We start from the raw sequence: 24,038 nt of genomic DNA on the forward strand, positions 1-24,038 counted from the left end.
ATGTTGTGACAGCTATTGGGGCTTCACCTCCATAGCATGGTCAGCCTACCACCACTTCTATGACTCTAGCTTTATAGCCTAGTGGGCTTCAGAGTTAGGGACAGCCACCAGCATAGTTTGCTTCACCTACAGAGTAGGTGTCCCAGTGGTTTGCCTCACCAGTGCTAGCCCCGTAGTTCACACCTCTTCAGATAGACTTCACACCGGCTCAGACTTCCTCGCTGCTAGTGCCAGATACCTCAGTCTCTAGGAGCCTTGGAGCCACTTTTAGTGAGTTGACAGGGCAGCCTACTCCACCATATTTACATGTCCTAGGTCCTTCTATAGTTGCACCTATCACCAGAACTACAGAGACACTCCCTTCTTCTGTTGCATCATCAGAGCCACCTGCTTCAGTGATACCTGCACAAACTATGGCCGCTCCATTCCCTGATCTGACCTAGACCGCTTCAGCATCGCTTCCAGCTATATAGGGTCAGACAGCTTAGAGCTTAGGGTCAGATGATGATGGCACACAGTTCTAGCTCGCTCCTCATACCTCAGCGCCCAACTCACCTGTTGCAGCCCCACCGACTGACCCTTAGGTTTTGGTGTTTGACGCCAAAGGGGGAGAGGGATCGAGTATGTCAGACTAAGGGGGAGCTTAGTATTCTATTTTATTTGGTTTTTATGTGTGATACACTATTATGCATTCGTGTGTTTACTTTTATGCATCAAACTATATTTATGTGATAGTGATATCTACGTGATAGTGATATGTGACATGTGTGCTCTCTACTTTGAATCTTGTATATGTCATATCACTTGTGTTATGCTTATTTGCTTTGCTTCCGCGTTTTACTCCGATGCAAATGAGCTTTATTACTTGTACTCATGCTTATTTCATATCTTTTGAGTACATCATGTTGGCTTGGGTCATATAAGCTTACCTAACTCTTTTGTTCTTATTGTCAAAAGCTTATATGAACCAAGTATGTTAAAAACCTCAACTCTTTCACATACTCGAGGTGGTATTGTCATCAATCACTAAAAAGGGGGAGATTGAAAGCATCTAGGCCCCTAGTTGGGTTTCGGTGATTAATGACAATACGTGATTACTATGACTAACATGTGTTTTGCAGAGGCAATTAAGTTAGGTCATGGTAATGGAGATCGATTGGGCTATCATGGTGGTCATGCCCCTATGATGGAAATCATTTTGGTTTTTAAAGGATGAACGACAAGGTTAAGGATGGACTAGTTCTAAGTGTCGATTGGAGTGGAAGAGACACTTAGAGTAGTTTAGGACTTTATTTTTCCTTTGGCCGTACTATTAAGGGGGGTATGGATGGGTAGCTTGACCTAGGTGAGTCTAGTGAGTTAGTGTTGACACAAAATGTGACACACTGTGCCTCACACACAGCAAGCCAGAAAGCGTGGCTTCAATCGGGTTCTCGGGTGCTTCGTGATCCAGAAGCGTGCCAGTCAGTTTGACCTGAAAACTAACAAGGGATAAAATAATTAAATGCCAAACTGGAACATGTCGGGTGAGACCAGACAGTTCCACATATATGGCCCTAAAGCCACTTACAACGACATACGGCTATAGAGAGCTGTCTGCCAACAAGTTTATAAACCATTCAGCTAATCGTAAGATGAATGCACGTAAAGACCTGATTGCCGAATGCATGTGCATGGGAAGACATGTTTGAAACAAGTGAAATTAATTATGAGTTAATGCATAACCAAGCTCAGCAATACAGCCGAATTGGGGTCCATGAAGAAGGAACGTGCAAATAAAAACGATTAAACTAATCTAAAACCTGCATCTGCCGTACGATACCTGGTTTTGTTAAAGCTTAAACGTGATTAACATGCATGAACCCGCGACATGTGATAATCTAGATTAAAATAACTCAGCCATTATGAGCATGTTATCTATTTGCAAAGGTAGTATGAAAAGCAATGATCGTCGAAGCACGAATAAAACCATAAGAGAGAGCCGAACAATATCAATCTAGATTGGGCAGAAGTGTGTTACAAATATATAAAATATTTAAAACATGCAACACTGGATAACTTAATGAATCTATTTAGATTTGCCATATCTAATAGAGCCGATAACTATCTTGCTTTCACTAAGCATATTGAGCAAACGCCTGCCGCACGGTATCTACTCATAAACAAAGCATAAGCAAAGACTTCTTGATTGTCAAGCAAAGATCCGCCGCACGACCATTGAAAACAAACAAGACTACTTGCATCACGTTTAAATCCACCGCATGATACTAAACATGATAACAAGGTTGTCGAAACTTACGGAGGTCGACGGATCGATGACTCCTCTCGAAGAACTCGACGACATGACAAAAGGACTCGAAAGTTAGCACGGGGCCGGTTGTATTGATTTGGTTGTGAACCCCTATTACAATGGTCGAGGGTCAATATTTATACCCTAGACAAAACATGAGTCCTAGAAGACTACGATTTTACAAAGGAACTTTTAAACAAACTTGGAAACTTACGATTCCTTACCCTAAACTCTCAGAGTCCTTTATTATTACAACTTTCATCTTTTCGATCAGCCTCGCCTGCCATCTTCTGCTTTCCCGAATGGAGTCACCGCCTTCTGGAGTAACCGACCGCACAAGCATTTAGCCGACCGCTTGTTTTGTTTGCCGAATACCCTTCTTCCCTGCATGCGGGTCCACCTGTCATCCTCCAGAATCGACCAAAATCCAGTGTTAACACATGCCCCCTCAATTTCGGGATAAAAGTTGTTTTATTCTAAAATTGACCACAAGCTCCTTCTTCCTCCTAGGTCAGCACCGTTCAACACCGTAGCCGCTGCCCAAAAATTCAAGCTTTCAGCGCAACCTCGGACCTACTTCGAATCTTCAATGGCGACCCAGGATGAAATCCCAGAGGTAAACTTTACTTATATTCGGCAATTTTCATTTGATCCTCCCGTTCCTCTTTTGGCTTATTCCTCTTTGATTTCAATCACCTTCTAAAGGAATACAAGAACCAGATTTTGATCCCCTATGCTGCCAACCTCGACTCCTATTTCCTCGGCCCAATGGGAAATCCTGACCCTTCTGAAATTATCGAGAAGGAAACCCAAAGAATCCCTTTCAAATCTGGGATCATCTCGCCAAACCGATGGCCAAACACGTTCAAGAATTGGCCATTTCCCCCAATCGTCGGATGGCGGAATTGGTACAGGAGAATGCTGGAGAAAAGCAGCAGCCACTGGGAAAGTCAAGACATCAGTCATTGTCTGGAATTATCCTTAGCAGAAACACCCAGAAATGATTCCCTTTTGATAGCAGCTTCCCATTTTTGGTCTGACACTATTAATGCCTTCATCTTTGGTCATGGTATGATGACCATCACTCTAGCCGACGTGTTCATGATGACTGGCTTGAACGTGTCACTGCCAGTATACCCCTATAAGTACAAGAGCAAAAGTAATCAAAGAGCCGTTAGCTCTGGATGTGGATGGGTCAAACACATCCAGAACTACATGAATGCATCTGGCACCGTCTCTGACAAAGAGTTGAAAGCCTTCATGAATATGTGGCTATGCAGATTCATCTTCTAGTGGAAAATCCAATGAACCAACCCTGAATCACATGGTGATGGCTGAAGACTTAGCTGCAGGCACTCAGATCCCACTAGGCAAATATCTCTTAGGGTCTGTTTATCATATGATGCATCAGATTACTCTTCAGATGCGCCAAGGTGGAGAAATCTCTTGTGTGAATGGTCCCTGGTGGCTAATTCAAATGTGGCTCCAGCTATATATGCATCAGATAACCTCTGTGAGCCTCTTCAATCTAAGTTTTCCTTCAGTTAACTATGCTGAAGGCAGTACAGCAAAGGTTAAGGCTTGTCAGACTTATGGGGAAGCAGCATCATCTATAAGCATTGACATAGACATCGGTCATTTCTTCAAGCTATTTTTCAAAGGATTCGGCAATGTGCTCTGGTTTCCTTACAGAGAAAATGAAAATTTGACTTTGCCCTGCAAGTTTAGCTATGAAATTGGTTGTTCAGGTCAAGAATCCACGGAGATTTTCAACTCCTTTATCAAACCTTGCACTCTGCCAGCCGAATTTCATCATGGGAGGTTAGTGCAATCCACCTATGAATTCTACTATCCAAATATGGTGGCCAGACAATTAGGATGTGGCCAACTGCCTCCAAGATTCCTCTTCTCAACAATCATAAAGTCAAGGGAAGTAATAACAGAAAGAATGGAAGCCAAGAAAATCTTTGAATTAGGATGGGAATTGCCAACATACGAACCATCTCCATTTGGGCTAATAGATGTTGCTCATCCCTTCTTTGTCTCTTGGTGGCAAGAATGGCATGCTCATATCTTCAATATATCAGTTCATTCTTTATGCAAAAACTTGCAACCCGATTTTGCTTCTGATAGTGAGGTAATTTCATTATGCTCATCATTTCTTGCTCTTGAATCCACTTCTTATTTTAACATCTGGTTATGCACAGGATCTTGAGTTTACTCCCCCAGCCAAAGCAATCCAGTACTATTCGGCTGGTCCCAAGCCTGCTCTGGGGTTTGATGCTCCAAACTTAAAGGAATTCATGAAAACTCCTGCAACTTTGGATTCAGTACCTTTAAAGGCACTCATGAGAACTCCTGCTACTTCAGCTGCTGCATCTTCAAGAGGAAAAAGCAAAAGGAAAACACCTGAAAGTTTTCTCTTACCCAAGAAACCAAGGACCAAGAAAGCCAAATTATCTCTTAAGGTATGAACCTTTTATTCTCTATCAGATTACCAACCTCACTTAGCAGTAAACCTGACCACCTCTACATTCATTACTTCCATTGCAGCCACAAGTCAAAATTCCCACACTAGGCAATACCTCAGCACCTGTAGAACCAACCCCTGAAGTTTCTACTGAAGATGAAGAAATCCATGATAGCGAAACTTCAGAGACTCATGAAGCTGAAGGTTCAAAGGCTCATAAATCTGATGAGACTATAGGTAACATTGTTCAACCAATTCTCTTTTTCTCCTTTCTTTTTTTTCTTAATAACATCTATCTCTTATGCTCATTATCATTTACTTTATTGAGAATAGATGAAATCTTAGATGAACTGGCAAGGGAAACTTCTCCTGATCAAGCTCCAAACCCGTCCCTTCTGAACCTCCAGCCAAGTTCTCCAGCAAGCCAGGGTATAACCCATCCTGATGATCAATCAGCTCAGCAGGTAATGCCTTGTCTTATACTATATTTTAGCAAAATTACCCAATCGGCTAACACCTCCTTTCTTCTCTTTTCTTTAGAAGAACATCACTAAACCGACCACCAGTTACTCCTTCTCTATTGAGGACTACATCATTGAGAAAGGTGAAGAGATCACTTCTCATCAAACCTTATCGCTGGAAAATCAGGCTCGGCTAAAAGAGGTGATCATTCTGCTGAACAAGGATACCATTAGTCTGGTTCAGGATGCAGACCAGATAAAAGACCTCCTTGAACTCATTGATCAAGATATCCCCTCTGCTCTCAAGGCCCCCCTAGAATCTGCAGCCCATCTTGATGACCACTTTGCTATGGTGAGAAGGGCAACCAAGAACATATCTTCGAGGGCTGCTCTGCAGAAGGATAGATCTTTGAAAAAGCTAGGAGATTAAAGATCTTCACTCTCATATCCAGACTACAAGAAATTCCTTGACAACCTTGGAGCCTGAACTGAAAGCCATGGAGGATGAAAAAAGCAGACTAGAAGCTCAACTAGCCGAACTGAATGCCAAAATTCAGTCTCACAGGGCCCATATAGCTAATTTGCCGAAGGACATAGAAGCAGCTTCACTAAAGATAACTTCGACCATCAAAGAAGACCAGCAAATCAAAACCAAGTTATCCAGCATCCAGAGTTCTGAAGATGAAGATCAAAAAGTGCTAGATAATGTTAGCCGAATCAGGACTGAAGCCATAGAGGCAATCAATCATCTTCTGAACAAGTAGACATTGGGTTTGTAATAAACTTAAGTGTGATATCCTCTTTCCCTTGATCAACCAACTTTATGTTTACTTATTTTTATTCATTCGAAAAAAGCAATCGGCCATTTTCCCTTAAATTACTCGATTAGAATGTAGCCGATTGTCTCCATTCTTCCAATAGCCGAACGAATCCTAATTTAAATGTTGTGAGGGTATAGCCGAACAATACTGGCTCCAACAAATCAGGGAGACAGTCGAGCGACGTCCGATTTAACCCATGCCTGGCCCAGCCCAGTAGCGGCCCAGCTGAAAGGGAAAAACCCTACTCCACCGTTCGGCATTCTCGCCCCACGACTCCGTAGAATTCGCCACGACTCTTCGCTCCGGCTTATAAATAGACCCTTCCATTAGCCTTCATCGCTATCTTCGCTTTAGCGTTCTCACATCCGTCTCCTCCACTTCCTTCGTTCGATTCATTCCAGAAGAAAACCCTAACCTCCACCAAAGCAAATGGCGAACAGTGGCGACCGTGGCAAGCGTCCTGCCGACGGGGAGGCTGAAGGAAGCAGAGCATCGCGCTGCCGGCGTCGTGGGTACGATTCGGCTTTTTGCCCCCTTGCAATTTTCTTGTTCATCTCTTAGTTTCGATTTTTTTCTTCCTCATTCATCAGGATAAGGGTTATCAGCTCCAGCCAATATCATCTCCTTCCTCCGGCAACAGCAGCTCAACCGGGAACTCCATCATCCGGCTCTTCCAGCTCTTCAAGCTCCTATCATTCCAATCCTTGGGGCCCGGCGGAACCAGCAGATGCACACCATCCGTACTCTCACGAGGAGGCGCTCAAGTTTCGCCAGGAGAGGGACGAAGCCCGGGAGGAGCTAGGCGACGTCTCCAAGAAATTCGGCATCGATCAAGCCGAATGGGAGGACCAGCGGAAGCAACTCTGCGACGCCATCACCGGTTTGATATCTTCATTTGGTTTTATCATTCTGGCTTCCCTTGCTTGCTGACCCATTTTTTTTCTTTTCTGCCCAGCTCTTTCTGCGGAGAATGACCGCTTGAAGGCGGCGGCGAACAAGATTGCCGACAAGGTGAATGCCCAGGGGGAGACATCCGAGGCACGCCTTGATGCTGTGGACGGCCGTATTGATCAGGCCGTCATCCAAGGTGTGCACCTTGGCGCTTCTCTCGGGCTGGCGGCAATGACCTCCCGAACCAACGAGGACTACTCCTTCCAGCCAGTTGGCTTCGCTGGAGGACGCCCGGACGAGATCGACGACATCGATGAGCGTCTGGAGGCCTACGATGATCATGCCGCTGCCCTTGCCGAATCCACAAACCCCCAGTCCGTCCTCAACAAGTTATTTGAGGAGTAGTTTGTATTAGGATGGACTTCTATAAATAATCTCGTCTTTTGGAAGAATACTTATTTCTTTGATTCTTTTCGGTAAAATTCTGCCTGCGACTGTCAGAAAAATGCTGAAAACAACCCAGGTCTTGCATAAACATTCTTGTGCTAGAGGCGATGCAAACTGCATCGGCTATTTTGTGCTAAAGGCGATATGAACAATATCGGCTATTCTCAGTCTTATATCTGATTTTTAGGCTAAAGGCGATTTTCTCTTTATCGGCTTTTCTGATCTACATTCATGAACCAACCTCAACACTGGGGTAATATTTCTTAAGAAATCTTCCATTGATAGCTCTGGTAAACTCCTCTCCAAATAAAGTCCTCAATATGTATGCATTGCCAGGTACACATTCTACTATTCGGAAAGGACCTTCCCAATTTGGAGACCATTTGCCGAACGCCCTATCCTTTGTTCCAACTGGCAATATAGTTTTCCAAACCAAGTCTCCTTCTACGAACTGCTTCAGCCTAACCCTTTTGTTATAATACTTGGCGACGCGTATTTTATTTTTCTCAATATTTTCCAATGCCTTGAGACGAATCAAATGTAAATCTTCCAATTCATCTATCATCAGATTCTTATAATCTTCTTCTGCCAATTCTTTCTGTAACACAACTCGCCTTGAACCCTGACCGTAATTCCCATGGTAATACAGCATGATGCCCATAAACCAGTTCATAGGGAGACGTTTGAGTGGACCCATGACAAGCCATTCGGTAAGCCCACAATGCTTCATTAAGAACCAAGTGCCATCTCCTTGGTTTTTCATCAATCTTCTTCTGGATGATTTTAATCATAATCTTATTTGATGCTTCTGCCTGACCATTAGCTTGTGCATAATAAGGAGAAGAATTATACAACTTAATCCCCATATCCTTTGGCAAAGTCACAGAATTCTGAAGAAGTAAACTGAGTTCCTTGATCAGTCGTTATAGTTTGAGGAATCCCGAATCTGTGAATTATATGTTCCTTAACAAAACTGATCATATTCTCTGACGTTACCTTCTTCAAAGGGATAGCTTCAACCCACTTGGTGAAATAATCCATGGCCAAGAGTACAAATTTGTGTCCCTTACTAGAAGGAGGATTGATCTGACCAATTAAATCTACACCCCATCCTCTGAACGGCCAAGGTTTGATTATGGGATTCATAGCAGATGCTGGAACTTTTTGAATATTGCCGAATTTTTGACAATTGTGACACCCTTTGTAATATTCAAAACAATCCTCCAACATAGTCGGCCAAAAATAACCAGTTCTCCTAATTATCCACTTCATCCGATAAGCTGACTGGTGTGCACCACACAATCCTTCGTGAACCTCATACATCACTTTCTTGGCCTCTTCTTGACTTAAACATTTTAGCAATACTCCATCGACGGACTTGTAATATAACTGATCATCAAGGAACACAAATTTGAGAGCTTTGTACCTGAGTTTTCGGGAAACCTTTTGAGATGGACCTTTCAGATAATTGGTAATTTCGTATCTCCAATCACCATCTACTTGATCAGTATTTAAAACACCTTCTTCTATAGCAAAAACCTCCCGACTCTCTCGATATCCAGAAGCAGCTTGAGCTAACTTATTTGCTTCTTCATTGCACTCCCTAGGGATATGATGCAAGGTTACTACCAGAAAACTCTTCAAAAGTTCTCTACACTCTTCATAATATTCTCTTAACACATTGTTCTTGCATTCATACTGACCACTCAGTTGATTAATCACCAACTCAGAATCCCCAAAGATTTCAACAGCAACGGCCTTTACTTCTATAAGAAGCTGAAGCCCTCTAAGCAACGCTTCATACTCTGCCTGATTATTAGTAACATGAAATTCAATAGGAACCGCATACTCAAAAGTTTTTCCTTGTGGGGAAATCAAGAGAATACCAGCACCACCACCTTTGTTACAAGATGATCCATCGAAGAACAAGGCCCAAGGCACAATGCTCATTGCCTCAACAGAAAGATCCCGATGTTGGGTAATAAAATCGGCAATAATTTGACCCTTTACCGCCTTTGCCGATCCATACCTTAAATTAAATTCTGACAATGCTAAAATCCATTTGCCAATTCTTCCATTCAAAATCGGCATTGATAGCATATGTTTGATTACATCAAAACTAGAAACTACCACGCATTCGGCATTCAACAAATAGTGCCGAAATTTGGTACATGAGTAATACACACACAAGCAAAGTTTTTCTGTAGCCGAATACCTTGTCTCCGGGTCTAGCAGCTTTCGGCTAAGATAAGCTATGACTCTTTCTTTTCCTTCAAATTCTTGCATAAGGGCCGATCCTATTGTTAGGCTACCGGCCGCCACATACAACTTAAAAGGCTTGTCAAGTTGCGGAGGTACCAGCACAGGTGGTGCTTTCATATATTGCTTGATCTCATCAAAAGCCTTTTGTTGTATGTCACCCCATACAAATTTTTGATCTTTCTTGAGCTTTAATAAAGGAGAAAAGGGTAAAACTCTCTCTGATAGATTGGATATGAATCTTCTTACAAAGTTGATTTTGCCTAACAATGATTGTAATTCTGTGAGATTGGTTGGTAGGCACAACTTTGTCTATTGCTTCCATGCTCTTTTTCCCAACTTCAATTCCTCCTTTATGAACTAAAAATCCCAAAAACTCACCGGCTGAAACTCCAAAGGCACATTTGTTTGGATTCATCTTCAAGCCATGCTTCCTTGTGCACTCTAGAGTCTTTCTTAAATCAGCTAAATGTCCTTCATGATTTCTAGACTTGACCACTACATCATCGATGTAGATCTCTATAATCTTGCCGATCAGCTCGTGAAAAATATAATTCATAGCTCTTTGATAAGTTGCACCTGGCATTCTTTAACCCAAATGTCATGACTATCCATTCAAACAAACTAATATGACCAGGACATCTGAAAGCTGTTTTTGAAATATCCTCCATTGCCATAAAAATTTGATTATAGCCAGCATTACCATCCATAAAACTAATGACTTCATAACCTGCTGCTGCATCTACCAGTAAATCGGCAACTAGCATTGGGTAACCATCCATGGGAGTAGCCTTATTAAGATTTCTGAAATCTATGCAAACTCTCATTTTTCCATTTTTCTTGTATACCGGTACTATATTTGAAATCCACACTTTTCCAGAGAAACAATCGACGCCCTCATATTCCCAGTAGGTAGATTCTGTGGCAGCAACACTTACCGAATCATCAGCATGTACAACTTCAACGTCATCTCCAATCCATTGAATGAGAATTTGATGCATGGTTGAAGAAATGCAGCAATTAGCATGGATCCAATCTCTGCCCAAGAGTAGGCTATATGCCCCCTTGCCATCAATGACAAAAAAGGTAGTAATCAGAGTTTTCGACCCAATAGTCAGCTCAACATGGATAGCACCTCAGGTATCAGAAGGATTGCCAGCAAAGTCCCTAAGCACCATGTCAGTTTTCAACAATTCTTCATTAGTCATCCCAAGCTTTCTGAAGGTAGTATAAGGCATGATATTGATAGCAGCCCCTCCATCAACAAACATCTTGGTTAAAGGCTTGCCATTGATATATCCTTTTAAATAGAGTGGTCTCAAGTGACGATTCTTGACTGGTTTGTCAAAAACAGCCTGCCGTGTTAATACAAGCTAAGCCATCAAATCCTGACATTCACTTTCATCAAAATCAGAGTACACCTCTTCTTGGACATCTTGGCTTTCAGGAGCTATAAACTCTGATGGGAGGAAAAAAGCCATACAAGCATCAGCCGAAGGACCACATCCATCAGGCTTCTTCTTAGGACGCCATATTTGCTTTGTCTCAGTAACTTCCTGTTCCAACTCCCTATTCCTCAACCGTTGAACTCTTCTTTTCTGACTTTTCTTCAGGCCTGGAGGACACCACTGTTCTTTTTGCCATATGTATCTATAGGAATCAGCTTCTTCGTCATGCACCCTATCATGAATCCAACCTTGACCTACAAATCTTTTCCTTTGCTGATTCTCAAAATCATCTATTTTTAAGCGCCGATCATCTTCAGGAACCTTCGTTCCAAGTCTTTCATAGACAGGACGGCGGTTGACTCGAGATTGCCTATACTCGGAGTACTGAGCACTACACTTCGGACAATTATTTCTTGCAGGCAACCTCAAGCCTTCATTCCAACAATGCCTAAAGAACGAACAACCCCAATGAGACTGCTCCTGTTCTGTCATGTATTCTTCTTGCTCCCTTCGGTATACCTCTTCCTCATACCTCCGGCATTCTTCCATAAACCATTGCTTCTTATAGTATTCCTTCTCTTGCTCTCTCTGCCACTTGTTTAGCAAAATACGTGATGTAACTCTGGGTTTGGAAGTTTGACCTTTCTCGGTTTGGCTATTCTGAAACCGAACTCGTTGCTGCAGCTCTCTACTAGTGACTTGCCGATCCGGGTCAACAGCACCACTTTCCTTTGCTCTATCAGAGGTCAACACCTTTACCTTGCCTTTACCTTTGAGATCATTGGCAGATACCATATTCACAGAGAAAGAAATCATATTTTGTGGAAAAGGCTGATCATCAATTTTCATCTTGCCATCAAACTTCAAATGTCCCTCTTGGATAGCTTTCTGGATTCGTATTCTGAACACTCGGCAATCATTGATAGAGTGAGAATTAGTGTTATGGAAGCCATAATACTTTTTGTCTTTCACTCCTTCAAGCCGTAGCATAGGATGTCCTTCTGGCAGCTTGATGCGTCCTTCCTTTATCAACAATGCAAAAAGCATGTCTACCTTAGTAACATCAAAATCATAGGTTCCTTTTTGTTGTTTCAACCAGCGTTGACTAACTTGAGTGGGTTCCTTTGCCCAATTCAACTCAGCTGCAGCTATCTCATCTTCATCAATATACTCAGTCGCTTCCTCCATAAAACCTTGATACACCTCATTAGTGGCATTGTTCTTCTGAAAGCGATTATCTCTCCTGAATCCTTGGGCCTGATTACTCATAGCTGCTAAACGCTGCGCAAGTTGGCCAAGATCATCAAACTCCATGCCGAACAACTTCTCCCTGATATTCGGCAACATTCCTGCTATAGCTATTCCAGGTAGTTGATCATCTGGTAAATTCAGAGAATAACACATATTCTTGGTCTCCCTAAATCTGCGAAGATATTCCAATGGTGTCTCATTTGTTCTCATCCTCAGACTCATGAGATCAACCAACTTTCTCATTAGTACCCGTGTAGAAATATGAATGAAATTTCTGCTCTAGTTCTACCCACATACCGATGGAATGAGCTGGTAAAGACGTGAACCACGTGAAAGCTGGTCCTGTAAGAGACAAAGGAAAATATCGAATCCTCCAAGCTTCATCTGAAGCAGCTTCTCCAAGCTGCATTAAGTACCGACTGACGTGCTCTATGGTACTAGTATCATCTTGACCAGAAAACTTGGTCAAATCTATTGGAGGCTTCACCCTTGGAGGTAATGCCACTCTATTGTACCATTCTGGATAAGGAGACTTGTATGAATAGGATTGATTTTTTGGCTTCAAGCCAAACTGATTCTGCATCATATCAGCCGTCCTATGCATCAAAACATCAATGCCTGAATCCTGATTTCCTTGTACTTGCACTCCAGAAGGCAATCCTGAAACACTCCTATACCCTGGATTTGGCACAGCATTGATAGCACTATAATCAGTAAATTCTTGATACCCATCTCCATACATATTCTTCTACAATCTGTTTGATGCTGGAGAAACTCTATAAGCTGAAGGTGGCACTTCTCCTGTGGTACCAAATGTCACCTGGCCATAGGTGGGATGTGATTGCTTTTCAGTGTGAGTCAATCCACCTATATTTGAAGGCGACGCTACTTCTTTTCCAATAGGCTTCTCTTGATGCTTTGGAATATTGAAAAGCGTCGGTCCACTGAGTGGTCCAACATTTTCCTCGAAGTATTTATCAACCATTGGACCAAAAGTACTGATCATGATTGCCCGAAAGGTATTCAGAAAAGCTGTGTGATGGTTTGTCATGGTTTCTCCTATAGCTTTATAGACCAGGGCTGCCATCTTCTGAGCATCCTCCTCTTCAGTGTAATCAGTTTGATGCGGAAGAAGAACCCTTGGCATTGACTGCTTTTGAAACACTTTATTGCTCTTGTTTTTGGAAAAAGACATCAAACACTTCCGTTGGTATTGCTCACATGCTTGTAGCACTAAATTCCTGTAATTATCTGGCAATTCTGCCATGCTCACATCCAGAACATGATCATTGTTGATCTCAGACGTCATCTTGAACTAACAAATTGTCCCACCGAGCATGCCAAAAAGTGTGTTGACACAAAATGTGACACATTGTGCCTCACACACAGCAAGCCGGAAAGCGTGGCTTCAATCGGGTTCCCGGGTGCTTCGTGATCCGGAAGCGTACCAGTCAGTTTGACCTGAAAAACTAACAAGGGATAAAACAATTAAATGCCAAACCGGAACATGTCGGGTGAGACCAGACAGTTCCACATATACGGCCCTGAAGCCACTTACAACGACATACGGCTATAGAGAGCTGTCTGCCAACAAGTTTATAAACCATTCAGCTAATCGTAAGATGAATGCACGTAAAGACCTGATTGCCGAATGCATGTGCATGAGAAGACATGTTTGAAACAAGTGAAATTAATTATGAGTTAATGCATAACCAAGCTCAGCAATCCAGCCAAATTGGGGTCCATGAAGAAGGAACGTGCAAATAAAAACGATTAAACTAATCTAAAATCTGCATCTGCCGCACGACACCTGGTTTCGTTAAAGCTTAAACGTGATTAACATGCATGAACCCGCGACATGTGACAATCTAGATTAAAATAACTCAGCCATTATGAGCATGTTATCTATTTGCAAAGGTAGTATGAAAAGCAATGATCGTCGAAGCACGAATAAAACCATAAGAGAGAGCCGAACAATATCAATCTAGATTGGGCAGAAGTGTGTTACAAATATATAAAATATTTAAAACATGCAACACTGGATAACTTAATGAATCTATTTAGATTTGCCATATCTAATAGAGCCGATAACTATCTTGCTTTCACTAAGCATATTGAGCAAACGCCTGCCGCACGGTATCTACTCATAAACAAAGCATAAGCAAAGACTTCTTGATTGTCAAGCAAAGATCCGCCGCACGACCATTGAAAACAAACAAGACTACTTGCATCACGTTTAAATCCACCGCATGATACTAAACATGATAACAAGGTTGTCAGAACTTACGGAGGTCGACGGATCGATGACTCCTCTCGAAGAACTCGACGACACGACAAAAGGACTCGAAAGTTGGCACATGGCCGGTTGTATTGATTTGGTTGTGAACCCTTATTACAATGGTCGAGGGTCAATATTTATACCCTAGACAAAATACGAGTCCTAGAAGACTACGATTTTACAAAGGAACTTTTAAACAAACTTAGAAACTTACGATTCCTTACCCTAAACTCTCAGAGTCCTTTATTATTACAACTTTCATCTTTTCGATCGGCCTCGCCTGTCATCTTCTGCTTTCCCGAATGGAGTCACCGCCTTCTGGAGTAACCGACCGCACAAGCATTTAGCCGACCACTTGTTTTGTTTGCCGAATACCCGTCTTCCCGCATGCGGGTCCACCTGTCATCCTCCAGAATCGACCAAAATCCAGTGTTAACAGTTAGGTGTGGTGCACACTTGCTAAATCTAGCACTAGGTAGCTCCTAAGAAGCCCTTACATCCATTGGAACAAACTTCATTCACATATGATCGAGAGTTGGAAGTGAATGGTGAGTCAAATACTGACCGGATGCTGGCTCCGGGGTGACCGGACACTGGCGCAGAGTCCGGTCAGTTCATTTGATCAAGGCGAAATCGTCTGGTGCGACCGGACGCTGAGAGGTGAAGTGACCGGATGCTGAGTCTTAGCGTCCGGTCGACTCTAGTAAGGTTCCAAAGAGGGAAAATCATGACCGGACGTGTCCAGTGTCCGGTCACATCTTAAACACTGGAGTTCGGGGAGAACTGACTGGAGCATCCGGTCAACTTGACCGGAGCGTTCGGTCACCCTGCAGAAGCACATAATGGTTTCTTTTACAGCCATGGTTATAAATACTTCCTCCATTCGTGTGTGGGGGTACTTTTGCTCATTTCAATAGCTGAGAAACACCTTTGTGAGTACAAAGAAAAGCAAGGTCCTAGTGAGGTGATTGAGATTTGAGAATCTCAAAGAGAGTCCTCATTAGTGAGATCAAGAGTAGCAAAGTGTGCATCCACCCTTCTTATTAGGCTTGTCGTGATCAAGTGAGAGTTCGTGCTTGTTACTCTTGGTGATCGCCATCACCTAGACGGCTTGGTGGTGATTGGGAGCTTGGTGATCATCCGGCGGAGCTTGTGGATAACCCAACTCAAGTTGTGAGCGGTTGTGGGTGATTCACCGCGACGGAGTGTCGAAGAATCAACCCGTAGAGAGCATTTGATCCTTGCGCGGATCAAGGGGGAGCTACACCGTTGCGCGGGTGCTCCAACGAGGACTAGTGGGGAGTGGCGACTCTCCGATACCTCGGTAAAACATCGTCGCGTTCCTCCTTCTCACTTTACTTTGAGCATTTACTTTGAGCAATTCAATTCTTGTCATTTACATTCATAGAATTGTCATGCTAGAGTAGGATTGGAACTTAGGTTGCTAAACTTTTGTGCGGTAGATCAATAGTAACACTTTCTAGGCACAAGGGTTAATTGGGCTAATCATAGAACTTAATTATTGCAAAAAAATTTATAATTAGTTCAATTCACCCCCTGCTCTTGAGCATCTTGATCCTTTCAGTTGTCAAATCATTTTCCGTGATTCACTTAGCGGTTTCATTAGGTACATTAGGCCTGTCGACTGTCGCGCATGCATGGGGGATGGGGCTAGGGGCTACTGTCAGGAATTGCTTCATTACCTTTTTTTGCTGTAGCACTCCAGGCTAAAATTGATGGCCACTTCTTTTCTTACACTTAGCCGATTTATTAGTGGCTGAAAATCTGTCATTTTTTTATTTCACCTTTACCTTGTTTATTCATCTCATGCATGCTTGTTTTTTTTACTTTCGCATTCTTTCTTTCCTCAATTTGTTAGACTAATTCGAGGTGATGCTAATGTTGAATTCATTCTTTATTAAATGTTTTTCAGGTTTGTTACAACTGAGCTGGCAACGGATATTGTTATCACTGTAGGGGATGTCAAGTTCTATCTTCACAAGGTACTACACCACCAGCCTAATCTTCCATTTGAACATGCTTATAGTGTCTGTCTTAGCACACCAAAACTAAGATTCAAACCTTCAGCCTGTAATTTCTTTTCTTGAAATCTGTTGGAAGAAATATTTTACACATAGGTGTTCTTGACACATGCTTCATTAGAATCATTGACGGTTGATCCATGTACCGATGTTTTGCTTGTGACTGATCAGAGATGTCTTGATTTTTAAAATTCAAAACACACATAGTTTCCTCTTTTGTCCAAGAGCTCCCGCCTACAAACACTGGTGGTGTCAACAAGCGAAGAGAGCAACGGCGAAGTGGACATCTCCGACATCTTCGGTGGGCCAGCGGCATTCGAGATCTGCGCCAAGTTCTGCTATGGCATGGTGGTCACCCTCAACGCCTACAACGTGGTGGCCACCCGGTGCGTGGCGGAGTACCTGGAGATGTTCGAGACGGTGGACAAGGGGAACCTCGTCTACAAGATCGACGTGTTCCTATCGGCGAGCATCTTCCAGACCTAGAAGGACTCCATCATCGTGCTGCAGTCCACGAAGTCACTTCACCGATGGACAGAGAGAGCATTTAATAATTAGACTACCACATAAAAATCATTGAGTATTGTCATTGTCTTTCACATAAATGTGTATTGTCATTGTGTTTCAGTACAATCGCAAAAGAAGACAAGTCATGATGAAGTTGTGCATGAAAAATATATGTTCTAGTCAAATTTGAATTGTAAATTTAATTTTTTCGGAAAAATATACTGTAGGGGCAGTTCTAGACTGAACCGCCCCTACAAACAGGTATTATAGGGTCGGCTGGTACTACGACCGCCCCTACAAATCGATTTATAAGGGCGGCTGAACACCAGCCGTCTCTACAAATCAATTTGTAGGGGCGGTCTGGAAACCGCCCCTACAAATGCATGATTTGTAGAGACGGTATGGTAGAGGCGGCTGGCCGAGCCACCTCTACAAACCATCGCCAACCGCCCCTACAAATGCTTATTGTAGTAGTGCTTCAAGATCAAGCCAAATAGTTGCCAATCTGAATTTACCTAGCTTTCGTATATAGAAAAGCTTAATTTCTTGTATACAAGAAATTGCATTTCATCCAAATAGATTCTATAAATCCTGGGAAGGACCCCCCCCCCCCCCCCAAAAAAAAACACTATCCAAGCTCATCCATGGTCTCAACTGTTGGGGGTTTTGTGGGTTGTGTCATTGGGTTTCATCGCCGTACACTTTGTCGAGCCGCGGCATGTGGGCGTGCCGGGTCATAGACATTTCTTCGTCGTCCAGATTATAGCGCATGCAGTGGCGCATTTAGGATGAAAAGTTTACGGAGGTCGAAGTTGCCAAGTTTATCGTCGTCTTCAATCTCCAACCTCTTCTCTTCAAAGCAGCCATGGTAAAAAAAATTCTTGAAGGGACCCTAGGAGGCTCCATAGGATCAGTGGTGATAGGGGGGCTTGAGCCCCCCTCCCCTGCCTCACCCCACTGTTAGATCTGCCCCTGAGCGCGTGCAGGGAGATGATGTCGGACCCGATGAGGCCACCAAGTTGCCTTCTCCGTGGAGTTATTAGTCGAAAGACTTGTCGTATATATGAATTTGTACACCTAAACGAGACCTGCCTTGATCGAGGGTCACGTACTCATGAATTTGGAATGTCGCTATCCCGTACGTTATTGCAACCTACGTTGACCATTCTTTTAAATTAGCTAGACATCAGTCTTAGTGGATAGTTTCATTCCATGGCGTTGTTTTTCAAGACAGCCATGTCATATAGAATAAAAATAAAACTCAGAGAATTTAGTCTAATTCATCCGTAATTCTAGCATCAATGTGTGAACTATTCATAATAGTTTATTCATTCATATAAAGAATTTAGTCTAATTTCTAATCCATCTGCAATACCCACAGCAACACGCGGGGTATGCTTCTAGTTTGATGCATTGCTAAGAACCTTAATGTGTTATCATGATACTTTTTAATCTTATATGTTTTCTAGAAGTGTTACTAGTATTCGTGGTCACGATAGCACAAAAATATTTAGGCTAACACATACTATCCATTAGGTCAGGGGTGCCATAACATTACATTACGGTATAAATATAATAGATCAACCTACGTATAACCTCTAAAATGGACCCTGTGTATACGTAGGTTATATCCATTAGGTCATGGCTGCGGAAACAATTTTTAGGACCGTCGGTCCATCAGCGAGGAGGATGGCGAATAATTCGTGGAATGCCGTACGCTGCATGCCACAGCGCAGTAGCAACGAGGGTATCTAAAGTTTGGCAGGGGTTCTTAGTAAAAATAAACTAAATATATTTGCATAAGATGCCAGGCAAAAGGTTTCGTGGTGTAGTTGGTTATCACGTCAGTCTAACACACTGAAGGTCTCCGGTTCGAACCCGGGCGAAGCCAATTTTTTTTTTTCCCGTTTTCGCCTTTTGTTTCCCTATATCAGAATAATAACGTCGGGTTCTAGTCCTTCTTCCTTAGCAAAAAGTAGCAACTTGTGTCTTGACGGAGATTGAAATGGGAAGAAAACAACTTTCGTTGGGTTTCGCAGGGACTATCATCTGTCCCCGTTCGGCCGTTCATGTGTATCCGTCCAGCGAAGCGTTTTCACTCTTTGTAGCTGTAGCTACGCAATCTGGTGTTATTGGTATATTATTGTCTATATAATATCTGAATGATATATTTACACCGATCTATTATTTTCATATATAAATAGTGTGCTAGACATATGAAGATTTATTGATAATTTAATATCTTTTGGTTTGATGATGATGAGTTGATGGCCATGTAGATTTACAGGGACGGGGAATCCTTGCGGGGGATTGATTAACTTCTCGATCGGGATGGATGGGATGGGTTACATTCGCGAGGAAGGGGACATGAAAATTTCTTCTCCGCCTCATTGACATCTTTAATACGGTCACCACAGTCTCACAGGACATTACATGCTTTAGATCGTTATTAGTTGGAGGCTTGGAACAGACTATGACATGCATATATAATTGGAAGCCTGGAACACATCATATCATATCGCTATCAGGCAGCAGGAGCACGGACGCCGATAAGACTGGTGCTGCTCCGCCCTTGCTAACCGTTGAACCAAATGTCATGGCCTTTTTTGGTAATATAAAATGAATTCATTCGTTACCGATATAAACCATCCGTAATCAAGCAGATTCATCACGGAGGAGACAAACGGTGTGAGACTATAAAATAATTTATTTATTTATGAATCCTCCATGGACGACACGACGAAGGTCCGACACAAAGGCTCAGCTGGAGAGCCCTGTCGCATCCGCACGCAGCGCAGATCGCCATCTCGACCCAAACCCCCACGCTGGCTGCTGCACTGAGCAGTAACCACCAGTCCTGCCTCCTGCTCCTGCCCTGCCGTCCAGTCCACCGTCGACGCCAGCCACGCCTCGCCTCTCAAAGATTCGATTCCCTCCTCCCTAGTCCGTCCCACTCCCACATGGCCGGCGAACTGCGCCACCGCCGCGTGCCGTCGGAGGACGGGGACGGGGACGAGGGCGTCGTCGCCTCCTCTCAAAGATTCGATTCCGCCGATGGCAGCGGCAAGGCCGGCACTTCTTCGTCCGGCGGCGCCGGCGGCGAGGGGGCGGAGCCGCTGAGGGAGAAACGGGACGCGCTGGGGTGGCTGGAGTGGGGCCGCGGCTGGATAGCCGTCGTGGGGGAGTTCCTCTTCCAGCGCATCGCCGCCAGCCACCTTGCCAACCCGCTCGAGCTGCCCCCGCTCGACGGCGTCTCCATCGTCGTCACCGGCGCCACCAGCGGCATCGGGCTAGAGATCGCAAGGTGCCTGCTTTCGCCCCTCCTTCTTCGTCCCCTTGTTTTCTTCTGCCCCACATCACAAGATGTCATGGATGGATCTTTTAGCCGGCCGTTGCGATTCGCCTGCTCCACGATAGTTAGCTGCAGCTTTTTCATGTACTTGGATTCGAACGATTGATGATAATTTATTCCAGAGCAGATCGGTTTAGTGTCTGGGTACTGTGATTAGTGTTGCTGACTTATCTGTGTCGTTTGCTTAACCGAGTTTTCAGTTTCTCTCCTTGTAATTTGTACTATAAACAGAGAGAGAGAGAGAGAGAGAGAGAGAGAGAGAGAGAGAGAGAGCAAAAGGTGAAACATAGTAAACCTGAACAATTTTTATTACTTAATCTTGTTCATGTATATGGAGCAACTACTTAACCAATTATGTATACTAGTATGGTATAAGTATTTGGTGTTGTTAATCACTTAATCTTCTATGATAAAGCAAATGCTTCACCAACTAACTGCTGAGTGCTGACTGCTGGACACTCAAATCTTCATCCCCGTGTAGTACACCTTAACATGCCCTGTGCTGCTGATCCGAAATCTTGTTTTTGTGAATCCCATCATTAAAAAATAAAACATGTCAAACTGCTCTACAAAATCTCTCTATTTACTCCATTTTATATCGGAGCACCTAAATGACTAAGTCTTTGTGTTATTATCACTGTAAAATAAAAGGTCTTCTTGTTGTCTTCAATTTTTCTTCAACCTGTGGGGATATTTTATTGGAGTTCATGCTTGCACAAAGCATGGTACAAAACTATAAATCTGCAAGCATCTTGTTCCCAAATTGGAATTGGTGGTACTAACTGGATCCTTTTACCTTAATGTACAAAACAGGCAACTCGCTCTTGCTGGGGCACATGTTGTGATGGCTGTTAGGAGACCCAAGGTGGCGCAAGAGTTGATTCACAAGTGGCAGAATGAAAATTCAGAAACAGGAAGACCACTAAATGCCGAGGTAATTCTGAAGATACTTGCTGTGAGGTCCTGGATGATGAATGAGGCTGTTTGAACTTGATGAAATTTTGTATGGCGTGACCTGGTTGTTGTCTGCAGACATATTACTGTTCTTTTCCGATCTGATGCAATTAAACATAAGTATGAGCTTCTGCTATTTGTTTAGAATGACTTCCTTATGAATATTAAGCAATATTTATGTACTTAACTTACTACATATATTACCTATGTGTATGTTCACCACACTTGCCACCTATAATCAGTCACCAGAGACACATATCATGATTGGTAGAGATGAAAGGCCCAGTTACAACTTACAAGTCATAACTTCAGAATCATAAATTTGGTTTAGTTGTCTGCTATTTTACATTATTTACACCTTGCTCTTTAAGGTGATGGAACTTGACCTGCTCTCCCTCGACTCAGGTCGTAAAATTTGCTGATGCTTGGAATGCTCGTATGGCACCCCTACACGTGTTGATCAACAATGCTGGCATCTTCGCTATAGGAGGTCTGCAAGATTATTTATTGACACAATCGCTTGGGATTTTGACATACTAAATCTCAGGTTTCAATTAAGCATGTATTTTAAATTGTAGCAGAGATATCAACCTTTTCCATTCTATGTAGAACCCCAGCGTTTTTCAAAGGATGGACATGAAGAACACATGCAAGTGAACCATCTTGCACCTGCAGTTACTGGCGATGCTGCTTATACCTTCCCTTCTCCGAGGTTCTCCCAGCAGAATTGTTAACGTTAATTCGATTGTGAGTTTTCTTGTCTCACCATTAGTGGTATTGGAGGCACAGTTTTGTACCATGAATGCAAATACTTTGAATTCTAATTTAAATTTAGAATCAATGAAGTTGCAACTCTACAATTCTTTTGTGGCTACATTAGCATTATCTGACCTGTGTGTGTTTCCAATTGCAGATGCACACTATAGGTTTTGTTGATGCTGAAGATATGAACTTGAGAAAACATAAATATAAAAGTTGGTTGGGATATTCAAATAGCAAGTTGGCACAGGTAACTTTTTGTTAAAGACTGCTGACAAAAGTTGCTCCCTTTAAAATGCTAGTTCCCTTTTTGTACCTTTGAATGAACTGCTTATTTTTCTGTCCATCAGAATAGAAGTGTGTACCTTTAATCTAGTAGATCTGAATTCTTCTTGTTTCACTCTCAGGTAAAATTCAGTAGCATGCTTCATAAGAAAATTCCTGCAGAAGCTGGGATCAGTGTAGTTTGCGCTTCTCCTGGAATTGTCGACACGAATGTTGTGAGTTCCATTTCCATTTCATTTGTGGCACGATCATTTGTGCTGTTTCAAGGAGGTGGATTTATTATATAACATAACATGTATGCCTACCTAACATTCACATTTTGAGAAACATAGAGGTTTGGATAGTCATCACTTATGATTAGTTGAACGCAATGATAGAAAAGAAAGCTCAAATTAAAAGGTGCATATATTGTTAGATGATTGATTCACATGTATCGTAAGTTCTACCACTCCCTAACAAAGTAATATTTATCACTCATCCTGATGGCCACAATTTAGCAACCTATTCTTCTTTCTGTCTTTATTCACTATATATAAATGTTAGCTCAACACTTGTTACATGACGCAGGCAAGAGACCTTCCTAAGATTGTTGTAGCTGCATATCATTTGATTCCCTACTTCATATTTGATGCTCAAGAAGGTGAAGTTACTGAACTTCTGCTGTCGCCTCCTGTCAATCAACAGCTTGCACATCTTCTGATATACACAAACATTCTGTTTTGGATCCCATTCAGGTTGTAGGAGTGCATTGTTTCGCAGCATCTGATCCCCAAGTTCCAGAATACTGCGAGATGCTGAAGTCGGAAGACTGGCCAGTTTGTGCTTGCATTAACTATGACTGTAATCCGATGAATGCATCTGAAGAAGCGCACAATCTTGAAACCTCACAGCTGATCTGGGAGAAGACGCTAGAGATGATTGGCCTTCCGCCAGATGCCCTGGAGAAGCTCATCGCCGGAGAAACAGTTCAGTGTCATTATGGACAACAGGAGACAGAATAGGATATCGCACAGATCCAAACCATACCACTTTTTAGTTAAGGGTTTAGAGGTGGTTTGTTCCAGCCTTTAATTAGAGCACCCATGTTATATCATTTTGATCCTGAATTTGCAGGGGAAAGCACAGGGGAAGGAAGACAAAGAATTTGTTAACAGCTACCAATCTTTGCTCTTTTTTTTTGGTGTGCAAATTGACGATGTAAAAGAGTTGTAGAAACAAATCTCCCCTATTATTTGATTATTACAGATCAATGATATACTCGAGACAGAATTTTAAGAGATACCTACCCTGGGTCCTTTTTCCCTTCTACGAAGCTTTTTTCTGGTGTGCCCAAGTGCAACATATTTTCATTGGTTGACGGACTTGATTTCTAGTACTGCTGACAAAATTCATGGAACACCGCAAGTGCATAAGCTGGCGGTATAGAGATGATTTAAAAGATTTAGTCATCAAATTCATTTCCTGCTATGCATGTGCTCACAAGCTAAGGCGAAATATTGGACACCAAGAACAGGATCGGCCTC

The 24,038-nt window shown here is 42.7% G+C and overlaps 1 non-coding gene and 1 pseudogene across 1 annotated transcript; both read left to right on the top strand.

Moving 5' to 3' along the window:
* Positions 1–18,982: 18,982 nt before the first annotated feature.
* TRNAV-AAC (transfer RNA valine (anticodon AAC)) lies at positions 18,983–19,056 on the top strand. Its single transcript has one exon. It is a non-coding gene; the product is annotated as a tRNA-Val (tRNA).
* An 847-nt stretch (positions 19,057–19,903) lies between these two features.
* LOC136470824 (dehydrogenase/reductase SDR family member FEY-like) lies at positions 19,904–23,798 on the top strand (annotated as a pseudogene).
* Positions 23,799–24,038: the final 240 nt, after the last annotated feature.

The sequence above is a fragment of the Miscanthus floridulus genome, chromosome 8, assembly GCF_019320115.1.
Source record: "Miscanthus floridulus cultivar M001 chromosome 8, ASM1932011v1, whole genome shotgun sequence".
NCBI classification, from domain to species: Eukaryota; Viridiplantae; Streptophyta; class Magnoliopsida; order Poales; family Poaceae; genus Miscanthus; species Miscanthus floridulus.